Source organism: Salmo trutta, unplaced genomic scaffold (genome assembly GCF_901001165.1).
Source record: "Salmo trutta unplaced genomic scaffold, fSalTru1.1, whole genome shotgun sequence".
Taxonomy (NCBI): Eukaryota; Metazoa; Chordata; class Actinopteri; order Salmoniformes; family Salmonidae; genus Salmo; species Salmo trutta.
In genome coordinates, this window is record NW_021823237.1 from 2,020,787 (window position 1) to 2,033,825 (window position 13,039).

Consider the following 13,039-nt stretch of genomic DNA (forward strand, 5'->3'; position numbering starts at 1 on the left):
ATCAAGCCTCAGCCTGCAGACGGGCTCAGAGTTGTTTTCTGGAACATTGGGTCAGAGGTCACCAGCCCCCCCCCCCCCACACACACACACACACTCCTTCCTGGTGTGATGTCATCAGGGGAAAGTCAGGTTGCTGTGTGGACAGCTATGTCCCCTACACTCCCCCCACCTCTCAAACCTCTGGCAGTGTTAAACCATAAGGGTATATAACTGAAACCTCTGGCAGTGTTAAACCATAAGGGTATATAACTGAAACCTCTGGCAGTGTTAAACCATAAGGGTATATAACTGAAACCTCTGGCAGTGTTAAACCATAAGGGTATATAATTGAAACCTCAGTGTTAAACCATAAGGGTATATTACTGAAACCTCTGGCAGTGTTAAACCATAAGGGTATATTACTGAAACCTCTGGCAGTGTTAAACCATAAGGGTATATAACTGAAACATCAGTGTTAAACCATAAGGGTATATTACTGAAACCTCATTGTTAAACCATAAGAGTATATTACTGAAACCTCTGGCAGTGTTAAACCATAAGGGTATATTACTGAAACCTCTGGCAGTATTAAACCATAAGGGTATATAACTGAAACCTCTGGCAGTGTTTAACCATAAGGGTATATTACTGAAACCTCTGGCAGTGTTAAACCATAAGGGTATATAACTGAAACCTCTGGCAGTGTTAAACCATAAGGGTATATTACTGAAACCTCTGGCAGTGTTAAACCATAAGGGTATATTACTGAAACCTCTGGCAGTGTTAAACCATAAGGGTATATAACTGAAACCTCTGGCAGTGTTAAACCATAAGGGTAAATTACTGAAACCTCTGGCAGTGTTAAACCATAAGGGTATATAACTGAAACCTCTGGCAGTGTTAAACCATAAGGGTATATAACTGAAACCTCTGGCAGTGTTAAACCATAAGGGTATATAACTGAAACCTCTGGCAGTGTTAAACCATAAGGGTATATAACTGAAACCTCTGGCAGTGTTAAACCATAAGGGTATATAACTGAAACCTCTGGCAGTGTTAAACCATAACAGTCTGTCTGTCTGTTCATGTTTAAACCCACCATTATAATATTCTACTAGCTAGTTATATCACCCATTATAATATTCTACTAGTTATACCACCATTATAATATTCTACTAGCTAGTTATATCACCATTATAATATTCTACTAGCTAGTTATACCACCATTATAATATTCTACTAGTTATACCACCATTATAATATTCTACAAGCTAGCTATACCACCACTATAATATTATACTAGCTAGTTATACCACCATTATATTATTCTACTAGTTATACCACCATTATAATATTCTACTAGTTATACCACCCATTATAATATTCTACTAGTTATACCACCATTATAATATTCTACTAGTTATATCACCCATTATAATATTCTACTAGCTAGTTATATCACCCATTATAATATTCTACTAGCTAGTTATACCACCCATTATAATATTATACTAGTTATTCCACCCATTATAATATTCTACTAGCTAGTTATACCACCATTATAATATTCTACTAGTTATACCACCCATTATAATATTCTACTAGCTAGTTATACCACCATTATAATATTCTACTAGCTAGTTATACCACCCATTATAATATTCTACTAGCTAGTTATACCGTCATTATAATATTCTACTAGCTTGTTAAATCACCATTATAATATTCTACTAGTTATATCACCATTATAATATTCTACTAGCTAGTTATATCACCCATTATAATATTCTACTAGCTATACCACCATTATAATATTCTACTAGCTAGTTATACCACCCATTATAATATTCTACTAGTTATACCACCATTATAATATTCTACTAGTTATACCACCATTATAATATTCTACTAGTTATATCACCCATTATAATATTCTACTAGTTATACCACCCATTATAATATTCTACTAGGTAGTTATACCACCCATTATAATATTCTACTAGTTATACCACCATTATAATATTCTACTAGTTATATCACCCATTATAATATTCTACTAGCTAGTTATACCACCCATTATAATATTCTACTAGCTAGTTATACCACCACTATAATATTCTACTAGCTAGTTATACCACCATTATAATATTCTACTAGCTAGTTATATCACCCATTATAATATTCTACTAGTTATACCACCATTATAATATTCTACTAGCTAGTTATACCACCATTATAATATTCTACTAGCTAGTTATACCACCCATTATAATATTCTACTAGCTAGTTATATCACCATTATAATATTCTACTAGCTAGTTATACCACCATTATAATATTCTTCTAGTTATACCACCCATTATAATATTCTACTAGCTAGTTATATCACCATTATAATATTCTACTAGCTAGTTATACCACCATTATAATATTCTACTAGTTATTCCACCCATTATAATATTCTACTAGTTATACCACCATTATAATATTCTACTAGCTAGTTATACCACCATTATAATATTCTACTAGCTAGTTATACCACCCATTATAATATTCTACTAGTTATCAAATCAAATCAAATCAAATTTATTTATATAGCCCTTCGTACATCAGCTGAAATCTCAAAGTGCTGTACAGAAACCCAGCCTAAAACCCCAAACAGCAAGCAATGCATGTGAAAGAAGCACGGTGGCTGGGAAAAACTCCCTAGGAAAAACTCCTGAGAAAGGCCAAAAACCTAGGAAGAAACCTAGAGAGGAACCAGGCTATGAGGGGTGGCCAGTCCTCTTCTGGCTGTGCCGGGTGGATATTATAACAGAACATGGTCAAGATGTTAAAATGTTCGTAAATGACCAGCATGGTCAAATAATAATAATCATAGTAATTGTCGAGGGTGCAACAAGCACGTCCGGTGAACAGGTCAGGGTTCCGTAGCCGCAGGCAGAACAGTTGAAACTGGAGCAGCAGCATGGCCAGGTGGACTGGGGACAGCAAGGAGTCATCATGCCAGGTTGTCCTAGGGCTCAGGTCCTCCGAGAGAAAGAAAGAAAGAAAGAAAGAGAGAATTAGAGAGAGCATATTTACATTCACACAGGACACCGGATAAGACAAGAGAATACTCCAGATGTAACAGACTGACCCTAGCACCCATTATACCACCCATTATAATATTCTACTAGCTAGTTATATCACCCATTATAATATTCTACTAGCTAGTTATATCACCATTATAATATTCTACTAGCTAGTTATACCACCATTATAATATTCTACTAGCTAGTTATACCACCATTATAATATTCTACTAGTTATACCACCATTATAATATTCCACTAGCTAGTTATATCACCCATTATAATATTCTACTAGCTAGTTATACCACCATTATAATATTCTACTAACTAGTTATACCACCCATTAAAATATTCTACTAGCTAGTTATACCACCCATTATAATATTCTACTAGTTATATCACCCATTATAATATTCTACTAGCTAGTTATATCACCCATTATAATATTCTACTAGCTAGTTATACCACCATTATAATATTCTACTAGCTAGTTATACCACCATTATAATATTCTACTAGTTATACCACCATTATAATATTCTACTAGCTAGTTATACCACCATTATAATATTCTACTAGCTAGTTATACCACCATTATAATATTCTACTAGTTATACCACCATTATAATATTCTACTAGCTAGTTATACCACCATTATAATATTCTACTAGTTATATCACCCATTATAATATTCTACTAGCTAGTTATACCACCACTATAATATTCTAATAGCTAGTTATACCACCATTATAATATTCTACTAGTTATACCACCATTATAATATTCTACTAGCTAGTTATACCACCATTATAATATTCTACTAGTTATACCACCATTATAATATTCTATTAGCTAGTTATACCACCATTATAATATTCTATTAGCTAGTTATACCACCATTATAATATTCTACTAGTTATACCACCCATTATAATATTCTACTAGCTAGTTATACCACCATTATAATATTCTACTAGTTATACCACCATTATAATATTCTACTAGTTATACCACCATTATAATATTCTACTAGCTAGTTATACCACCCATTATAATATTCTACTAGTTATACCACCATTATAATATTCTACTAGTTATACCACGATTATAATATTATACTAGCTAGTTATACCACCATTATAATATTATACTAGCTAGTAATACCACCATTATAATATTCTACTAGCTAGTTATACCACCATTATAATATTCTACTAGCTAGTTATACCACCATTATAATATTATACTAGCTAGTTATACCACCATTATAATATTCTACTAGCTAGTTATATCACCATTATAATATTCTAATAGCTAGTTATACCACCAATTATAATATTCTACTAGTTATACCACCATTATAATATTCTACTAGTTATACTACCATTATAATATTCTACTAGTTATACCACCATTATAATATTCTACTAGTTATATCACCCATTATAATATTCTACTAGCTAGTTATACCACCCATTATAATATTCTACTAGCTAGTTATACCACCACTATAATATTCTACTAGCTAGTTATACCACCATTATAATATTCTACTAGCTAGTTATATCACCCATTATAATATTCTACTAGTTATACCACCATTATAATATTCTACTAGCTAGTTATACCACATTATAATATTCTACTAGGTAGTTATACCACCCATTATAATATTCTAATAGCTAGTTATATCACCATTATAATATTCTACTAGCTAGTTATATCACCATTATAATATTCTACTAGCTAGTTATACCACCATTATAATATTCTACTAGTTATACCACCCATTATAATATTCTACTAGCTAGTTATATCACCATTATAATTTTCTAATAGCTAGTTATACCACCATTATAATATTCTACTAGTTATTCCACCAATTATAATATTCTACTAGTTATACCACCATTATAATATTCTACTAGCTAGTTATACCACCATTATAATATTCTACTAGCTAGTTATACCACCATTATAATATTCTACTAGCTAGTTATATCACCCATTATAATATTCTACTAGTTATACCACCCATTATAATATTCTACTCGCTAGTTATATCACCCATTATAATATTCTACTAGCTAGTTATATCACCATTATAATATTCTACTAGCTAGTTATACCACCATTATAATATTCTACTAGCTAGTTATACCACCCATTATAATATTCTACTAGTTATACCACCATTATAATATTCTACTAGATAGTTATATCACCCATTATAATATTCTACTAGCTAGTTATACCACCATTATAATATTCTACTAGCTAGTTATACCACCCATTATAATATTCTACTAGCTAGTTATACCACCCATTATAATATTCTACTAGTTATATCACCCATTATAATATTCTACTAGCTTGTTATATCACCCATTATAATATTCTACTAGCTAGTTATACCACCATTATAATATTCTACTAGCTAGTTATACCACCATTATAATATTCTACTAGTTATACCACCATTATAATATTCTACTAGTTATACCACCACTATAATATTCTACTAGCTAGTTATACCACCATTATAATATTCTACTAGTTATATCACCCATTATAATATTCTACTAGCTAGTTATACCACCACTATAATATTCTACTAGCTAGTTATACCACCATTATAATATTCTACTAGTTATACCACCATTATAATATTCTACTAGCTAGTTATACCACCATTATAATATTCTACTAGTTATACCACCATTATAATATTCTATTAGCTAGTTATACCACCATTATAATATTCTACTAGTTATACCACCATTATAATATTCTACTAGTTATACCACCCATTATAATATTCTACTAGCTAGTTATACCACCATTATAATATTCTACTAGTTATACCACCATTATAATATTCTACTAGTTATACCACCATTATAATATTCTACTAGCTAGTTATACCACCCATTATAATATTCTACTAGTTATACCACCATTATAATATTCTACTAGCTAGTTATATCACCATATAATATTCTACTAGTTATACCACCATTATAATATTATACTAGCTAGTTATACCACCATTATAATATTATACTAGCTAGTAATACCACCATTATAATATTCTACTAGCTAGTTATACCACCATTATAATATTCTACTAGCTAGTTATACCACCATTATAATATTCTACTAGCTAGTTATTTCACCCATTATAATATTCTACTAGCTAGTTATACCACCATTATAATATTCTACTAGCTAGTTATACCACCATTATAATATTCTACTAGCTAGTTTATACCACCATTATAATATTCTACTAGCTAGTTATATCACCATTATAATATTCTAATAGCTAGTTATACCACCCATTATAATATTCTACTAGTTATACCACCATTATAATATTCTACTAGTTATACCACCATTATAATATTCTACTAGTTATATCACCCATTATAATATTCTACTAGTTATACCACCCATTATAATATTCTACTAGGTAGTTATACCACCCATTATAATATTCTACTAGTTATACCACCATTATAATATTCTACTAGTTATATCAACCATTAAATATTCTACTAGCTAGTTATACCACCCATTATATATTCTACTAGCTAGTTATACCACCACTATAATATTCTACTAGCTAGTTAACAACCTTTATAATATTCTACTAGCTAGTTATCACCCATTATAATATTCTACTAGTTATACCACCCATTATAATATTCTACTAGCTAGTAGACCACCATTATAATATTCTACTAGCTAGTTCTACCACCCATTATAATATTCTACTAGCTAGTTATATCCACCATTATAATATTCTACTAGCTAGTTATACACCATTATAATATTCTACTAGTTATACCACCATTATATCTTCTACTAGTTATACACCCATTATATATTCTACTAGCTAGTATATCACCATTATAATATTCTACTAGCTAGTTATACCACCATTATAATATTCTACTAGTATTCCACCCATTATAATATTCTACTAGTTATTACCACCATTATAATATTCTACTAGCTAGTTATACCACCATTATAATATATCTACTAGCTAGTTATACCACCCATTATATATTTCTACTAGTTATACCACCCATTATAATATTCTACTAGCTAGTTATATCACCCATTATAATATTCTACTAGCTAGTTATACCACCATTATAATATTCTACTAGCTAGTTATTACACCCATTATAATATTCTACTAGCTAGTTATTACACCCATTATAATATTCTACTACTAGTTATACCACCATTATAATATTACTAGCTAGTTATCACCAATAATATTCTACTAGCTAGTTATACCACCATATAATATTCTACTAACTAGTTATACCACCATTAAAATATTCTACTAGCTAGTTATACCACCCATTATAATATTTACTAGTATATACCCATTATAATATTCTAGCTAGTTATATCACCCATTATAATATTCTACAGCTAGTTATACCACCATTATAATATTCTACTAGCTAGTTATACCACCATTATAATATTCTACTAGCTAGTTATATCACCATTATAATATTATATAGTTATATCACCATTATAATATTCTAATAGCTAGTTATACCACCATATAAATTATACTAGTTATACCACATTATAATATCTACTAGCTAGTTATACCACATTATAATATTCTACTAGTTTTATCAAATAAATAGCTACCACCATTATAATATATACTAGTTATACCACCATTATAATCTTATACTAGTTATACCACCATTATAATCTTATACTAGTTATAACACACCATTATAATATTTTACTAGTTATACCACCATTATAATATTTTACTAGTTATACCACCATTATAATATTCTACTAGCTAGTTATAACCACCCATTATAATATTCTACTAGTTATACCACCATTATAATATTCTACTAGTTATACCACCATGATAAATATTCTACTAGCTAGTTATACCACCATTATAATATTCTACTAGTTATACCACCATTATAATATTCTACTAGCTAGTTATAACCACCATTATAATATTCTACTAGTTATATCACCCATTATAATATCTACTAGCTAGTTATACCACCACTATAATATTCTACTAGCTAGTTACTACCACCATTATAATATTCTACTAGTCATACCACATTATAATATTCTACTAGCTAGTTATACCACCCTTATAATATTCTACTAGCTAGTTATACCACCATTATAATATTCTACTAGTTATACCTCCATTATAATATTCTACTAGTTATACCACCCATTATAATATTCTACTAGCTAGTTATACCACCATTATAATATTCTACTAGTTATACCACCATTATAATATTCTACTAGTTATACCACCATTATAATATTCTACTAGCTAGTTACACCACCATTATAATATTCTACTAGCTAGTTATATCACTATTATAATATTCTACTAGTTATACCACCAGTATAATATTCTACTAGCTAGTTATACCACCCATTATAATATTCTACTAGTTTTACCACCATTATAATATTCTACTAGCTAGTTATATCACCATTATAATATTCTACTAGTTATACCACCATTATAATATTCTACTAGTTATACAACCATTATAATATTATACTAGCTAGTAATACCACCATTATAATATTCTACTAGCTAGTTATACCTCCCATTATAATATTCTACTAGTTATACCACCATTATAATATTCTACTAGTTATACCACCATTATAATATTCTACTAGCTAGTTATACCACCATTATAATACTCTACTAGCTAATTATACCACCATTATAATATTCTACTAGCTAGTTATATCACCCATTATAATATTCTACTAGCTAGTTATACCACCATTATAATATTCTACTAGCTAGTTATATCACCCATTATAATATTCTACTAGTTATACCACCCATTATAATATTCTACTAGCTAGTTATATAACCCATTATAATATTCTACTAGCTAGTTATATCACCATTATAATATTCTACTAGCTAGTTATACCACCATTATAATATTCTACTAGCTAGTTATACCACCCATTATAATATTCTACTAGCTAGTGATACCACCCATTATAATATTCTACTAGTTATATCACCCATTATAATATTCTACTAGCTAGTTATATCACCCATTATAATATTCTACTAGCTAGTTATACCACCATTATAATATTCTACTAGCTAGTTATACCACCATTATAATATTCTACTTATACCACATTATAATATCTACTAGCTAGTTATACGACCATTATAATATTCTACTAGCTAGTTATATCACCATTATATATTCTACTAGTTATATCACCACTATAATATTCTTCTAGCTAGTTATACGACATTATAATATTCTACTAGCTAGTTATATCACCATTATAAATTCTACTAGTTATATCACCATTATAATATTCTACTAGTTATACCACCATTATAATATTCTACTAGCTAGTTATACCACCATTATATTATTCTACTAGTTATACCACCATTATAATATTCTACTAGCTAGTTATACCACCATTATAATATTCTACTAGCTAGTTATACCACCCATTATAATATTCTACTAGTTATACACCATTATAATATTCTACTAGTTATACCACCATTATAATATTCTACTAGTTATACCACCATTATAATATTCTACTAGCTAGTTATACCACCATTATAATATTCTACTAGTTATACCACCATTATAATATTCTACTAGCTCAGTTATACCACCATTATAATATTCTACTAGCTAGTTATACCACCATTATATTATTCTACTAGCTAGTTATAATCACCATTATAATAGTCTACTAGGCTAGGTTATAATCACCATTATAATATTCTACTAGCTAGTTATACACCATTATAATATTTCTACTAGCTAGTTATAATCACCTTATATATTCTACTAGCTAGTTATACCCCCATTATAATATTCTACTAGCTAGTTATACCACCCATTATAATATTCTACTCAGTATAGTCCACCCATTAGAATATTCTACTAGCTATTATATCACCCATTATAAATATCTACTAGCTAGTTATATCACCCATTATAAAATTCTACTAGCTAGTTATACCACCATTATAATATTCTACTAGCTAGTTAATCCACCATATAATATTCTACTAGCTAGTTATATCACACCATTATAATATTCTACTAGTTATATCACCATTATAATATTCTAATAGCTAGTTATACCACCCATTATAATATTCTACTAGTTATACCACCATTATAATATTCTTCTAGTTATACCACCCATTATAATATTTACTAGTTATACCACCCATTATAATATTCTACTAGCTAGTTATATCACCATTATAATATTCTATAGTAGTTATACCACCATTATAATTTACTAGTTATTCACCCATTATGATATTCTACTAGTATACACCATTATAATATTCTATAGCTAGTATACCACCATTATAATATTTACTAGCTAGTTATACCACCATTATAATATTCTACTAGTTATACCACCCATTATAATTCTACTAGCTAGTTATCACCCATTATAATATTCTACTAGCTAGTATATCACCATTATAATATCTACTAGCTAGTTATACACCATTATAATATTCTACTAGCTAGTTATACCACCATTATAATATTCTACTAGTTATACCACCATTATAATATCCACTAGCTAGTTATATCACCCATTATAATATTCTATAGCTAGTTATACCACCATTATAATATTCTACTAACTAGTTATACCACCCATTAAAATATTCTACTAGCTAGTTATACCACCCATTATAATATTCTACTAGTTATATCACCCATATAATATTCTACTAGCTAGTTATACCACCATTATAATATTCTACTAGTGATAACACCATTATAATATTCTACTAGCTAGTTATACCACCATTATAATATTCTACTAGCTAGTTATACCACCATTATAATATTCTAAACTAGTTATACCACCATTATAATATTATACTAGCTAGTTATACCACCATTATAATATTCTACTAGCTAGTTATAACCACCATTATAATATTCTACTAGTTATACCACCATTATAATATTATACTGCTAGTTATACCACCATTATAATATTCTACTAGCTAGTTATATCACCATTATAATATTCTAATAGCTAGTTATACCACCCATTATAATATTCTACTAGTTATACCACCATTATAATATTCTACTAGTTTATATCACCCATTATAATATTCTACTAGCTAGTATACCACCATTAGTAATATTCTACTAGCTAGTTATACCACCACTATAATATTCTACTAGCTAGTTATACCACCATTATAATATTCTACTAGCTAGTTATTATCACCCATTATAATATTCTACTAGTTATACCACCATTATAATATTCTACTAGCTAGTTATACCACATTATAATATTCTACTAGGTAGTTATACCACCCATTATAATATTCTAATAGCTAGTTATTCTACTAGCTAGTTATATCACCATTATAATATTCTACTAGCTAGTTATACCACCATTATAATATTCTACTAGTTATACCACCCATTATAATATTCTACTAGCTAGTTATATCACCATTATAATTTTCTAATAGCTAGTATAACCACCATTATAATATTCTACTAGTTATACCACCATTATAATATTCTACTAGTTATACCACCATTATAATATTCTACTAGCTAGTTATACCACCATTATAATATTCTACTAGCTAGTTATACCACCATTATAATATTCTACTAGCTAGTTATATCACCCATTATAATATTCTACTAGTTATACCACCCATTATAATATTCTACTAGTTATATCACCCATTATAATATTTACTAGCTAGTTATATCCACCATTATAATATTCTACTAGCTAGTTATACCACCATATAATATTCTACTAGCTAGTTATACCACCCATTATAATATTCTACTAGTTATACCACCATTATAATATTCTACTAGATAGTATATCCACCATTATAATATTCTACTAGCTAGTTATACCACCATTAAATATTACTAGCTAGTTATACCACCATTATAATATTCTACTAGCTAGTTATACCACCCATTATATATTTCTACTAGTATATCACCCATATGATATTCTACTAGCTAGTTATATCACCATTATAATATTCTACTAGCTAGTTATACCACCATTATATATTCTATAGCTAGTTATACCACCATTATAATATTCTACTAGTTATACCACCATTATAATATTCTACTAGTTATACACCACCTATAATATTCTACTAGCTAGTTATACCACCATTATAATATTCTAATAGTTATATCACCATTATAATATTCTACAGCTAGTTATACCACCACTATAATATTATACTAGCTAGTTATACCACCATTATAATATTCTACTAGTTATACCACCATTATAATATTCTACTAGCTAGTTATACCACCATTATAATATTCTACTAGTTATACCACCATTATAATATTCTACTAGCTAGTTATACCACCATTATAAATTCTACTAGTTATACCACCATTATAATATTCTACTAGTTATGCCAACCATTATAATATTCTACTAGCTAGTTATACCACCATTATAATATTCTACTAGTTATACACCCATATATAATTCTACTAGTTATACCAATTATAATATTCTACTAGCTAGTTATACCACCCATTATATATTCTACTACTTATACCACCATTATAATATTCTACTAGCTAGTTATATCACCATTATAATATTCTACTAGTTATACCACGATTATAATATATACTAGCTAGTTATACCACATTATAATATTATATAGCTAGTAATACCACCATTATAATATTCTACTAGCTAGTTATACCACCATTATAATATTCTACTAGCTAGTTATACCACCATTAAAATTCTACTAGCTAGTTATTTCACCCATTATAATATTATACTAGCTAGTTATACCACCATTATAATATTCTACTAGCTAGTTATACCACCATTATAATATTAATAGCTAGTTATAACCACCATTA